This window comes from Pseudopipra pipra, chromosome 3 (assembly GCF_036250125.1).
Source record: "Pseudopipra pipra isolate bDixPip1 chromosome 3, bDixPip1.hap1, whole genome shotgun sequence".
Taxonomy (NCBI): domain Eukaryota; kingdom Metazoa; phylum Chordata; class Aves; order Passeriformes; family Pipridae; genus Pseudopipra; species Pseudopipra pipra.
In genome coordinates, this window is record NC_087551.1 from 32,401,637 (window position 1) to 32,415,705 (window position 14,069).

A 14,069-nucleotide genomic window follows, 5' to 3' on the forward strand; every position below is an offset into this window, starting at 1 on the left:
CCTCGCCATCCCAGGCTCAAACAAGGAGCTGCTTAGCAATAGGGCAGCCAGGAGGGAAGAGAGGCACCAGGCATCATTCAGCCAGCTGCTGGCTAGATGGCTTTTCTTGAACACCTGCTTCAGTGAGGGAAGGAGTCACAGCCCAGCAGCTCCCATCAGAGGACTGAGCTCTCCTGCCTCTTCACAGAACACGCACATACCTGTGTGCCAAACAGCTTCAGCTCCTCCCAGCTCTGTTCTTTAGAGCTGGCATCCTTTTGGGTGAGAAAGCAAACTTGAGTTCCCTTCCTCTCATCTCAGGCAAGGTACAGAACATCAGAGCAGCATCAGAGTTAAACTACTTGTTTAAGTAAGTTGCTGCTGTGTGCACAGTGACTCCTGTATGTTTGCACAACTTCACAAAACGTTTGAAAATACTTTTAGTGATGTAGTAGGAAGTGAGTTCATCTTCCTTCATGTTCTTCGGTATACCTTATCTCAAAAGAAAGAAAAATAGCTATCATTCCATGTCACTTCAATTTCTGCTGGTACAGATTAAGAAGGCTGTCCTCAAAATACTCTTGCAGGACAAGTATTGCACTGTCACGGGTTTCCCTTGGGCTCACCCTGATCACAAGTTATACTTCTATCCATCATCCACTTTTTCATGTTGTTGGGATAATCTGCAGCTGGTTCTGGTGCAGCAAAATATAGACAGGGGTCATTCCTTCCAGGTATGTTGAATATAAAGTCTGATTTTCCTACAAATTATCTCAAAAATTCAGACTGTCTCTGGCTTCAGAAACATTGCAGCTTTGAATCATTTCCCTGCATGTAAGTCATTACTGTATAAGGATAGTAAAAGATAGTAAACAAGAGAGAAAAGTACAGAGTTTTTCTGAATAAGGAAGGAGCGAAAGATGGCTGCTTGTCAGGAGGGGAGGAGACTGGAAGACAAACAGCTGAACAAACTTCAAGAACTGCAAAGTGAAGCCTTGAGCTATGCTGAGCAAAAAGTAAGGAACTAGAGCCAAGTAATGGTTTAACAGCAACAGAAGGGATCAGGGATGTCCCTATATGATATAGTACAGACACTTTCCTCTCTCTTGGAAATTGTACTAAATATGGAAAAACTTTGGGAATACTTTGACTGCAAACTGTTCAAAGGAAAAGGATGTGGGTCTTTTGGCTTCCCCAGGATCAATGCCATTTTCTTCATTAGTGAGACCTGAGTTAGCTGTGTGCAGTCATGGGGAGACTCGGAGAAGAAGGGGTGAAAGTGCAGTGTGTGCCATGAGCTGGACTCCTCCACTTCTGGAATTCAATCTGGAATAGCACTCTGGGTAACAAGTCAGCAAGAAATTAGGCTAGTAAGTCAGGATGGGAGCAGCTGTGCTAAAATATAGAGGAAATCTGCAGGATGACTGTGACAAGCCTTCCCTGGAGATTCTCTTTGGCATAATCCTGGGCAGGCAATATGCCCAAAAAAAGTATTTGTCCTATCCAACTCAGGAAGAGACAGGCACAAGAGCCAAAGAGCTTTGTCATTTTGTGACATGAAGTTTTCTATGTCTTTAAGGTTTGTTTCATGCCTTTCGTCACTTCCCTAATAGCAGCTGTCATCTTGTCTGCTCTTGGTGCAGCAGGCAGGTAAAGAGTCTACTGGGGTAAGAAGTACCAATGTGCAGGGTTATATCATCTTGCCTGGGCATCACATGAGTAGCTGTGATTCTTCTAGCTGGCAGCTGAACACGCGTGTCTTGGTTGTTTTTCAGGTACCCACAGGGGTGTGGTGCAGCATTCTGACCTTGCACACACCATGCTGCCAGTCAGAGTGCCTGGGAAAGACAAAACAGAACAGTGAGAAACTGCTACATCAGTGTAGTTCTGGCTGGGACTAGGCTTCAAGAGAATTTAATGCATTAGTGTAGGTGTTATCCACATTTCAGGCTGCTCGTTGTCCTAGCGTATTTGAACTAGGATTTAATAGAACAAATAACTAATACAGGGTTTTTCAAACATCCTGCAAGGATAGGATAGGCACTGTATGAAAGATTGCTGAATTGTTTTGGTGATTCCTTGGAAGCAGCTTGCTGACGACAATCCCTGGTCTTGATGAGTTCAATTTTTAGGACTGACACTCATCCTATCTCTGCAAGCTGCAGATGCTACAACAAAATGGTGGAAAAGCATGTGTTATAGTACAGGTACCTGAATGATTTAGGCTTTTCAGAGCCGTGATGAAGACCACATATCACAGAGAGGAATGAATCAGAAGCCATCAAGTAATCACAGTCTTGGTGTAACAAAGTTTAATCAACTTGTCCTTGGAAGAGAGCTCAGCAAGTCTGAAGCTTTCAGGTGGCTCCAGGCAGAAGCTTTCTAAAGCATTTAAGCAAAGGAGCAACAGAGACCTGGGTGATGCCTGATGCATGTGGCAAGCTTAGGATCGCATGAGAGTTTCTGGCCTACCACTGAAGAGCCCGGAGTTGAAGTGAGGAAATGGATCCAGGGAAGCTCTGGGATGAGAACAATGGATGGGGCAAATCTCTTTAACTAAAGATGACATTTTCAGAAAACATCTTCCTTGTAGTAAGCCTTGTTTTTATCTAGGCAGAGCTTATTCTGTTGGAGATAACTGCTTGTCTCTCTTTGCCAGATAGTCAGAGGCCACTGGCCTTTTCTCATGTCACTTTTCTATAGTGATTGTTATTTTCAACATTTTTTTCTCTCAGGAAAATACTTACCAGTATGACATTTCTGCCCAATCTCAGGCACCTGCTTAGGTCTACTAACCTTTAAAAATGTGTAGGAATCAGAGACCAACTGACGTGGGGTGCATGGTTTCAGAAAACTGTGTCCTCCAAGCATCCAACATCCAGAGGTGTGTGCATCCCCATCTTTGGGGCACTGACTCTTGTCAGCAAAGCTCAGCCATCCACTTAACAAGCCTTTTGCCTTTGTATGGATTCACTCATCCACCTGCTGCTGAATTACTTTGTTTTAAAAACCCAGGTGGTTTATGCTGACACTTGTATTTGGTTTCTTTTTCCATTAATAGAGTGGGGCCAGGTAAATTATATCTGAGAAAGGGAGGAAAGGAGGGTTCCCTGCACAGCATCTGCTGCAGAGTCTGTTCCTCCACATGCAGTGTGTGGCCCTCGCCCAACTAGCCTTGCAGTTGCACTAACAAAGTGCAACTCGTTTTTACTGAAAGACTGAAAAATATGTTCTGCCTAGTTTAGGAGAAAATGTTGCTCCTCTGAAATTTCCAGCCTTTCTTTTCCTCCTCTACTCAGTTCAGGGCAGAGATTGAGGAAATCTGAGATGACCCAGGAGAGAGAGCAACAGAGACCTCTGCCTAAACTGTTTGAAAAGATAATACCCTTTCCAAATACTGGCACCTGGGAATCCTTTAATGACTTGGATGGTGCCTTGGGTGGACTAAATATCTCCTTTCAGAAACAAAGGATTATTATTATTATTATTATTCATTTATCTGCCTTAAATCTTACAAGCAGCTAGAAAGTAATGCTTTCTTGCGTTATATTCCTGCCACTGTTCTGAATATCCTGAGGTCCAACTGTGTTCTCATTTACTCTGATTTAACTACAAGCGTAAATCTGTATTAGGCCAGGTACCTTACATCAAATTTCCAAAGAGCAGAATTTGTCCCTGTTTATTTAGTAAAATCTTAGACACACATTGCCCATTCAGAAAGGAATTATATGTGAAAAATTCCAAATATTAAATGGATGTGTGCCTCCAACGTAGCTATTGAAAAGCTAAGTGATCATTTTTAAGTGAGATGATAGGGTTGTCACTGAAAGAGGTAATAGACCACCCTGTAAAATGTATTTTATCCTCTGCATTGGGAAATTTTTTTAAAAACTGAACCTTTATTGACAAAGCTCTAGTAGGATACATTTTTCCCTCTTGTCTGCACAGAGACTTCTACTTGATCTAAAAAGAGAATGTGATCTGTGGTTTCATGAGTATGCATGAAGACTCTTCTTAATAACCTGATCCAGAGTCCTAATCCTCTGAAATTTATTTCTTACCTCTCTCTGTCTTACCTTGATTTGTTTATTATTGTCTGCTTCACTCCCAAAATCTGATTACCTCTATAACACCATAATTTGTAGACTTGAGCAACACATTCTTTGCAGACTCCAGCCTTACTTGGGTTAAGCTCTTTTCCAGTTCTTTGATCCTTAAACAAGTGGAAGAATTGATAGCAAAAAAAGTGAACAAGTAAATGCTGCAACTTTAGAGCTTTTGCTTTACGTGAGCCCAGCTTACAATTGTAACCTACAAGGGTGGAGGGCCACTCTGGGTTTGTTTGGGACCCAGCAGAATTAATCCTCTTCCCACTCTCACTTGTTGCCTTTAGTCTACGTGGGAATACAAGTAGTGTGGCATGTAATTACAATAATAACTACCAGCTTGCTTTCCTGCAGTAACTGTTATATTTGCCTTTGCTTCTACCAGCCTGTACCTCAGAATTTCCTGCAGCACAGTGACCTTGTCCAGCAAGGTCTGGAGGTCATTGCAGATCTGAGCCAGGGAAGTTTCCTCAATGACAATAAGAGAAACCACATGCCCAAGTCCCCACTGTGAGTTTGTCAACGCAGCAGCACAGCACTATGCCCATTGGGGATGGTGTGGATCTCACACAGCCAGTTATTTGGGTTTCATAGCCAGCCACAGGGCAATTTCAAGCTCAAAAAAACTTTTGAGGCATAGAGGTGCATCGGAACTGCAAGGCCTGGGGCTGTTTTCCAGCTTGGAGGCCCAGATGTGCACTGCAGTCACATCCTGCTTGTTTGTCAGGATGCAACCTGGGTGTGTAACTGTCTGCCCTCTCTTCCCTCTCCTTCCTAACATTCTTCCAGCTTTCCATTGGAAAGAAAACTGGGATTGAGAGTAGGAGAGTGGGTGCTGTGGTGGACTCCTGGTTTAGACTGCTTTAGAATCTTATACAGTTCACCTCAGACTAATAACAACACATCACGAAGCTTGACCTGACACAGTAGAATCACTGTGGGATGGACTGTTGCCAACTTCTGAGCAACTAAGACTTGCAGATTTAGACTATGGAGGTGCTTTTGAACCAAATTTCCCATCTCTGAGAACCACCACGAGGTGACCTCAAGCACTGTTTTACAGTTACCACTACCAGCACGGATGAGCTAAGGTATAATTGTTTTGGGAGAGGGCTGTTAGGGTCAGTACTGGCTTATCTGGATGCCTAATTCTAGGACTTCAGTGGGTGTCTGTGTGCAAATGCTTAAACAATTTCAAAATACAAAACAACTTAAAGTTTTCTTTTCATTTGACCACAACTGTTAACTGTGGTTAAATTTGCCCCTGTTAACCCAGAATCACATCTTGTCAACTTGAGATCATTAATCTTAGAAATTATGGGCCACAGCTGTATGAACTTGGCTGAGGGAAGGTGAATGCATGCTATTTCTAAACATCATCTACTTGATGTAAACAGAAATTGGAGCTCAAGTAGGCTGTTAGATATGTATTGTTGAGTGGTTGGAAGAATGGTGCTGTGAAAAAAAATGAAATCAGGAATGGGTTAAAATACCAGTTTAGCAACAGCCAGAGGCTATTGGCTGAAGCCTAGGTCCGGTAGAAGTCAGTGTCAAAGCTTTCATTGATTTTGTTGGATCAGAATCTCATCTGGAGAGTGCAAAACGAGGAGTCAATGGAACAGGAATTGCAGAAACAGTAGTAAAACAGTTGTGGTAAGGTCAAGTATGATGGTCAATGTTTCTCATGGAGAAACAAAATTACAAACCTACAATATGAACTTGATGAGAAGTTAAGGTGGTTGTGAAGTGCCTACGTGTTCTCAAGAGGAGTTTTAAGATAACATCATGGGAGATGATTAGAACATGACCTGGGCTCTGGCCATTGGGCTTACCTCTCTCGCAAAGAAAGCTCACAGCTGCCTCATATTACTGACTGAAGTGGACTCCTAAGGGAGAGATTCCTCACTAATTACTTGTTGTGAGAGCACAACAGCATGGTTCAAACTCCCAGAGGACTTCTGGTTACAATTATATAACAATGCTGAAGTCCATCGAGTCCATTCCTTAAGCAAGTAACCTTGGCTGATGACTAGCTCCCTTGTACGCTATAGAAATCCTACCTTGTAAACATTCAGAGACTTCATACCCACCAGAGCAGCCCCCTTGCTCCCTCAGTAGCAAGAACATCAAGGCACCGATTCCTACCCTTCCATTGCTTTGGGAGAAGGCGGCATGCAAGATATCTCTTTTTGTTTAGTTTAAACAACACCTCCTTGGGTACTCTGAATAGTAACGTAATTTCTCCTCCCCTCCACTGTTTTTAAACTGAGAGATTTAATGCTAATAGAACCTGAAGGTAGCAAGGGAAGCTTTTGTTTGTTTCTTTAGTAACTATTTCTTTTTTATAAATCATAAGGGTTTTTGCTTTGCAAGGTTATGACTAGAAAAGACCTAGAATGGATGAAAAAATATCTCTCTGTCTCAGATGCTGTCTTCAGAAAAAAGTAGAAATTATGTTTTATGGGCAACATGTTGATTTCTTTTATTGTTACAGTGGCTGGATCAAAAAAATAGTGAAGGTAGTGAAGACAGCAGGCCTATGAGCAGCCCAGGGAGCAGGCGAGCAGCAAATGGGAATTCTACTGAATTGATTTTGTACAGCAAAAGCTTGGTACACAGTGCCCCCTCTCTTTCCCAAAGAAGAGTGCATCCCTCTGGACCTTGCTGTTGCAAGAAGCAGAGTTCTGGCTAAGAAGTATGTTGAAGAGATGCCAGCCGTTCAGCTTGGCCTCCTCCTTAATCTTTGTATGTTTGGAAATCCTGTGCAAGTCAGGGCTCCTCCGGCCCAAACTGGAGGCCACAACAAATATCTGAGCTTAGGCATTTGTGTCCCGGCGAGGAGATCTAACAGACATGGACACACAAGCCTCTGCCAGCAGAAGTAAAGAGGGGCTTTGACCCTCTGTAGGAGCACCAGAACTGTGTCTCCTTCAAACGCTCTTTCTGTCGAAAGACTCTTGGAATTTGGAGCGCTTGCAGGACCCAAATGCAGAGATCCAGTGAGATCCTCAGTCATTACATTCTCTGTGCCACTACTAGAGTTTGGGCAGGCTTGTCACAAGTGGAACTGTCTCTCCTCTCCTAATTTTGGTAGCAACAGGAGGATGGGTCTTTTTGGAGAGCCCTCCTGACTGAAAGAAACACAAAAGGCAGAGGTATCAGAGGCTGAGTTTTCACACTCCAGGAAAACACAAAGTTTCCGGAGTTAGAAACAAACCGTCATGGGAAGGATCTGGAAGTAGCCTGTTGCCCAGTGGTGTGGGAATGCGTGTGGTGGAGAGACTGCACTCAGCATCTGGGGATGCAGCAGCTGCCGTGCCTGGCGCACACACAGGTGCTACTGAGGCCTCAGCTTCTCTCAGTTCCAGGAACTGGAGGAAGAGGCAGCCAGGAGGAGCAAAGAAAACAGAGACTGAATAATCAGGAAAAGAAGATAAACTGTGCTGAGTGGCAGCTGGTCTTTAGAGAACAGGCTGTGTAAATACCCCAAGGGCCTTGTGCATCATCCCTGGGAAGCCAGTCCCCAGAGAAGGACTCAGTTGGATCACCGTGGCACTCCACACTGGAAGTATGTTTACTTCTGCACAGTCTTCAGTGTTTCCTGTGAGAACATTCCCCTGCTCATAACCAGTATCTGCTGACCTTTCAAAAAGCAATGTTTCCTTTCTGTGTCTGTACACATCTACCCGTGCCAGAAAAAGCCTCCAAATAAACTATTTGCTGCTCATCCTCTTCTAGACACAGAAGGCAGAGGTGCAGTCCAGTCCCACTTTTTGCAGTGTCAAGAGGAGAGACTAGCTACCAAATAACAGGATTGTTCATTTTGTCTTCAACGCATAGGTGACACACACTGTAGTTTCTCTACCTGTATGTTCTTATGATGGAAGCGGTTTGTAGGAAAATCTTGCCTGGCATAATTTTCAGCATCATATATACTGACAGCTCTATACTGATACTGTTGCAGTGGTAGAGGATGGGTGTCTTTTAGAGGAGGAATGCAGCTTGTCAGCACAGTGTTTCAATGCCCGCTGTTAATGTTGCTTCTGGCTGTAATTGTGCAAACCATCCTTCAGTGAGTATTTAACAAAAGGTATCACCGGTTTGCCCTTCTAATTTACCCACAGGTCCATTTTGTGTCTGCTGCGTCCTTTTCTTTTTCTGCTCGTCCTTTGCTGTGTTTCCCTCTTCTCCCTCTGTCCCTCCCTCCCATTATGAGCCTCATTATGTTCATTCCCTGCAATTCATTTGTACTGGTGGACTTGCCAGTGCTGGAGGCACACAGCGGTTTTGGCACTGGCTTTGACATGATCTCCAGTGATCTTGGCAAAAGAACTGACCCCAGCCTGGAGCTGTAGGTTTCCTTATGGTGCTCTGCAGAGGCCCCAAAGAGCAGGGATGAGCAAGGGAGAGGAACAGCTGAAATAATTTACTATCAAATGGTTTCTTTGTCGAGGCTGAGGTTTGTATCAGAAGAACAGTGCTGTTGAAGCAGCACTGAGGTGCCCTCCAGCCCTGCTTGGCCCTTGGGCTGTAGCTACTGTAACAGTGAGATCTTTGGTCTTGCACCAACCAAATCCTTGGTCTTCCTTCCACTGTCCCTGGCCTGTAGTTTCCACCCACCTTTTCCATGCTTTTGGTACCTGTCATTACCCAACTCTTGGTTCAGCAAAGGAGCTATCTGTCAGAAAACTTTCAGTGACTAATTTACTCTAGGTAATAAACAAACAAGAAACTCTGCCTAGTACAGTCCATACCAATGGCCTGTCAAGCGCACAGCAGTGCTGTAGACACGCTGTGCTTGCTCCCTGACACAGACAACATTCCTGCTCCTAAGAAACTGTCAGTCTGATTTGGAAATGAAAAACAGCAAGAGACTGGAGGAGGAAGAGAGATATGCTCCATGGCAGAGATCTACCTTCCCTCCAAAGAATGCATGTTACTTAGAGTGTTTATTTCACGCAAGGTAAAGGAGCTGGGGTTAGCTGTTGTCTTTACTCTGCAGGCAAGCATCAGGTAGTAGAAACAAACCAGAGAATGGGAAAGAAATGTGAAGAATTAACTTGGATGTTCAGAAAAGATGAAAGGAACTAAATGCATGGTGACTCCTGGAATCTACTTCTGAACTTACTGTTCCACTCCTTAGTTCTTTATCTAAGATCCATACAGTGTCAATTAAGGATCTGCGTCATCCTTTTGTTTACTGGCTGTTGATGGTGCCCACAGACTCCAAATGAGAACAGATAATTAATTGCATTTACTGCAGTACTAGGGAACTTGTGTGTGTATCAGAATCTAATTGTTCTAGGAATATAAACAAACAGACAACACAGAAGCACAGAAAAAAAATCTAAGTTGCTTTCAGACTAAGTAGATAAAAGAAAAAGCTGGAGAGAGAAAGCATTATCACTTCCTTTTCATGTATGGGAAATAGAGCATTAAGAGATCAAATAACGTGCACAAAGTCATAGAGAGGGTGGGCCAGGAAGTGAACCCAATCCATCACTAGCCTTTGCTTGCAATCCCATCTCTTCTTTGAATAAGAGCTCTGCTCCACCTGTGCAGGGAATGTGATCATTTAGCTACCAGGCAATAGGTTGAAGGGGGGCATAAAACTCCCACTTTAGGATGTAAGTTAAATTGTAGTTTCTATGAGGTATAAGAACTAAACTTCAGGATTTCTGTCAGAACTGATGCTGCTACTGACTGGCTACTCAATTCCACAGATCCATCAGAAGGACTCAGATTATTTTTGTGTTTATACTCACTTGCACCTGTGACTTGCCTAAATCTGAAAACTTACAGGAGCTGCAATAATCACCTAAATACTAAGGGCAATGTTTTAGGACAGGAAAGCAGGGAAACTAAAGACTTGGAACAAAAATCTCTTTTGTGCTACCTATTTTTTAGTGGAGACTGTCCTGAATATCCTCTTGAAGAAAGCCTGTCTGGAAGTTGCTGAGAGATGGAAAAGACAGCTTGTTTTTCCAGAAGCTGAAGTGGTTGCAGCCACTTCTTGTAGAGCAGGTGGGCAGTGGGCATACAGCTGGTGGCTCCTGCAAGCCCATCAATTTGCCACTGTCATCACAGCTGCTGGAGATCCATTCCTGTATCCCGCCCTCTGTAAATAGCAGCTCATAACCACAAAACATCAAGCGTTTCTGGTCCAGCATCAGCTCAGGGAGCCAGAGAGCTGCTTGCTGAAAGCTGCTTTCTATTTGCTTGCAGATGTGTCAATATTTACTGAGTGAGGCTCCACTTTTGCCCAGCTGGAGCATGACAGCTTTGCCACTCTTGCACTCAGTGGCCCTATCTTCCAGCATTAACATCAGGAGGTGATGAGTGACCAAGCCGGCCTGATAAATGAGAAGAGATCTGCAAACAGAGAACAGCAAACACTTCCTGGGGGGCTCAGGACACCTGCTGAGAAAGATGTTCTTTTTTTTTTTTCAAGGATCAGGTAGCTCATGATGCTGTATCAGGAGAGACATGGGAAAGGTGCTATTGGTGGTGTTGGGTGCTGGGGAAGGCTCAGCTATGAGCAGGGGTACACAGGGAGCTGTTAAGGTGGTCTCATGGGGAAGGCACGGTGCCACCTCAGAGTTGTAGCTGTGTTGCTGGACTTTCAGCAGAGCCCTGTGAGTGCAATAGCAGGGAGGGGGAAAGACAGTCCAAGAGACGCACCGGCAAGGTTGAGCTCCTCTCCTGTTTTCGACTGCATAGGGGATGGGGAAGGCAGGATGCAGGATACACTTGTGGAGAAGGTACCATCACAGGCTGAAAGGCAGTGAGCTCTGCTGCACGATTACAGCTGCAGTTCCTCAGTTATCAAATGTGTTTGAGTGAGCCATTATATGCAAATAAATTCAAGAGGCCAGTTTCTGACGTTAAATGTTCAAGCTTAATTCTCTGGGATTTCACAGCTATTTGCAGATACTGTGGTGGCAGACACATTACAACTAATGGTTTGAATTTGGCAAGGCTTACTGGCATGTTCTGCTCTGCATTAGGTGGACAATAGCTCCCAGTGGTGGGGACTGGCAGAAGGGAGGGATTAGTAAACAGCAGAAAGGGCTTAGAGATACCAAGGGAGAATGAATGTTCAAAAAAGGATAAGCTGTTCAGTTTGGGCTGCTTGTTCTTAGCTATTTTTTTTTAAACCCTCTCCATAGGGACCCTCTAGGGAAAGAAATTTAAATTACAAAAACTGGGCCTTTTTGTACTCTCTAAGTGATAGAAGAGCATAAGTTCTCCAGAGCTGGCTGATGCACCTTCGAAAATCCCTCAGGGATGTCAGTGTGGGTGGCAGCATTTCCCTGAGGATTTAGGAAACAAGAGAAGGTGAGCAAGGAGGATATGAGGACAGGGAGTCCAGTCATTATGTAGGATCCTAGAATCATTTTGATTGGAAAAGACTTCTAGGATCATTGAATCCAGCTTTTAACCCAGCACCACCACATCCAGCACTGAATGAGTACAACAGAGTGCAGAATAAGGGAAGCAGGGATAGACAGAGTATTGAAAGGAAAGCTATGGACAATGAAAGGAAGACAGGAAAAAAAAATATGAAAACGGGGAATAATGTAACTTATGCACTAAGTGAGAAATAGGAGTTTTGGCAGCTGAACTGTGTATACAGTCAGATAGTGTCAGTAGCCTTTTCTAGGCTGCCTGATGGCGAGCTTTGCAACATAGATGGTTTAACATGGCTTGGCACTAATGACCCAGAGGTTCAGATTTCCTTTCGCATTATGGATTGGACAGTTCACCTCAGTGGGGACTGGCATCCCACAGTGAAAACAGGGATTCATCTAAATGAATTTTTACAAAAAATGTTTGAAACAAGCCGCCAGAGCAGAAACGGATACCAGCAGGGCCACACTCAGTACTGTCCTCTGAGGAGCAGTGCAAGGTTACAAAGATCCCAGCCCTGCTAACAGAGCCTGAGGCAGACGGCAGCTGCACTGGACTGCCTCCCGGGAGCAAGGTGGACAAGATCAGCCAACATCTGTTCTCCTTTAATCTCTTGTTCCTTTATGTCTTGGTGTAGTGTTTTTGCGCATAATGAGTTGCTCTGGCACATCCCAAGCCACTGTCCTGGATGGTGGTTCCTCAGGCAGGCAGTGCTGCTGGGACTGAAGAGCTCTCCAAGGCTGGGATGTGTCAGGAGGTAGTACAGCCTACAGACTCTGGTGTGTTTCTGATGGCCCAGCTCCTCCTGCCCCACCAGACTTGGCATGATCCTCAGGACTCACTAGATCCCATTGGGAAGAGGCTGAACCACGCAAGTTGGTTCCCCTTCATGTCACTGCTTCCAGTCGTTTTGATTACAAGGGGTGCGAAATCAGGACAACTTTCAGGGCTTCCTTCCACTCACACCCCTTTACACAGTCAGTGCCTGCGCCTGCAGGGTCCACTTGCCTGGAGCCACCATTGCTTTTAAACTTGTGCAGATGCCATTGAACATACACGGTTGCGTTGGGAGAAATGGAAAGAGGGGAATAATGTACTAACAATCTTCCACAAAGGCCTTGTGCATTCTCAGCTTCCACCACTGCTTCCAGAAGTGTTTTTGGGCCCTAGGAAGGGAGCTAGAGATGATCTCCTGCTGAGAAAAGTGGTCACAGATACTTTGTGGCAAATCTCCATTTAACCCCCTGCTGGAGGAACTCACAAAGCAGCATCCAGGGCAGCAGCCTGGAGGATGAAAACTCCTTGTGAAATAAAGGATTTAGACAGACTTCAGGAGGGGAGGTGCTCTTCTCTCTAAAAAATGTATGAAACTCAAGATAACTTCCTTATACCTTGGTGTTTGAAGGTGTACCTGCAACTCCTCCAGGTCGGGAAGCACAGGAGGATAATGTTAATTGCCTTCCACCTCTGAGCCTTTTGAAACATGAGGGCCAGGATCCTTGCAAATATTTGTCTTCCAGGAAAGCATCAGCAAGAGGAACGTATACAGGACCGAACTTAGCTGAAGTAGTGAGGTACCAGCTTCTGCATAACAGCACGCTGCAGTCAGGAGCAGTAATGATGGCAGTATTGCATGTGGAAGAGCAGTTCAGATGGAAAAGGAATGTCAGAAATACACGAGACAGATACTGGAGGGCAGTGAACACAGAGCAGCTCTAAAGGATTGTGAAATGACCCTTCTCCATGTCCAGCTCTAAGACAAAGCTGGCTTGGTCTGTATTCCCAAAACTCAGAGCAAGGGAGGATGAATAAAGCATGGGGCCCTAAGCAGAGGGAGCTGCTGGCTTCCACATTTTCCAGACCAACATCACTCTGGCCAGTGTGTCTCTGCTTAGGTGGATGTGTTCTCCTCTTGACGTCAGAAGGGGAAAGGGTGGAATAATGACACCCTGCGGCTAAAGTAAAATAGTGAGGAAAGACCTGGAAAGCTGAGCCGCTGCCCTGCTGTGCTGGTTTCAGCTGGGACGGAGTTAATTTTCTTCATAGTAACAAGTATGGGGCTATGTTTTGGATTTGTGATGGAAACAGTGTTGATAACACAGGGATGTTTTCTTTATTGCTGAGCAGGGCTTGCACAGCATCACAGTGTTTTCTGCTTCTCACTTCATCCCACCAGCATGGGGGCTGGGGGTGCCCAAGAAGTTGTAAGGGATAGCTGACCCCAACTGACCAAAGGGACATTCCATATCCTACAGAGTCATGCTTAGCATATAAAGCTGGGGGAAGAAAGAGGAAGGGGGGGACACTCAGAGTTACTGTGTTTTGCCCTCCCAAGTTACTGTTCCACAAGATGAAGCCCTGAACATCTGCCTGCCCATGGAAAACCGTGAATGAATTCCTTGTTTAGCTTTGCTTGTGTGTACAGCTTTTGCTTTAGCAATTAAACTGTCTTTATCTCAATCCATGAGTTTTCTCACTCATGTGAGGTTAAACCACGACACCTGCTTATACATCCAAGAGGCAGAAACCGTCGATGGCTGTGACCTGTTGGTGACACACCAGCAGCTATTTGGA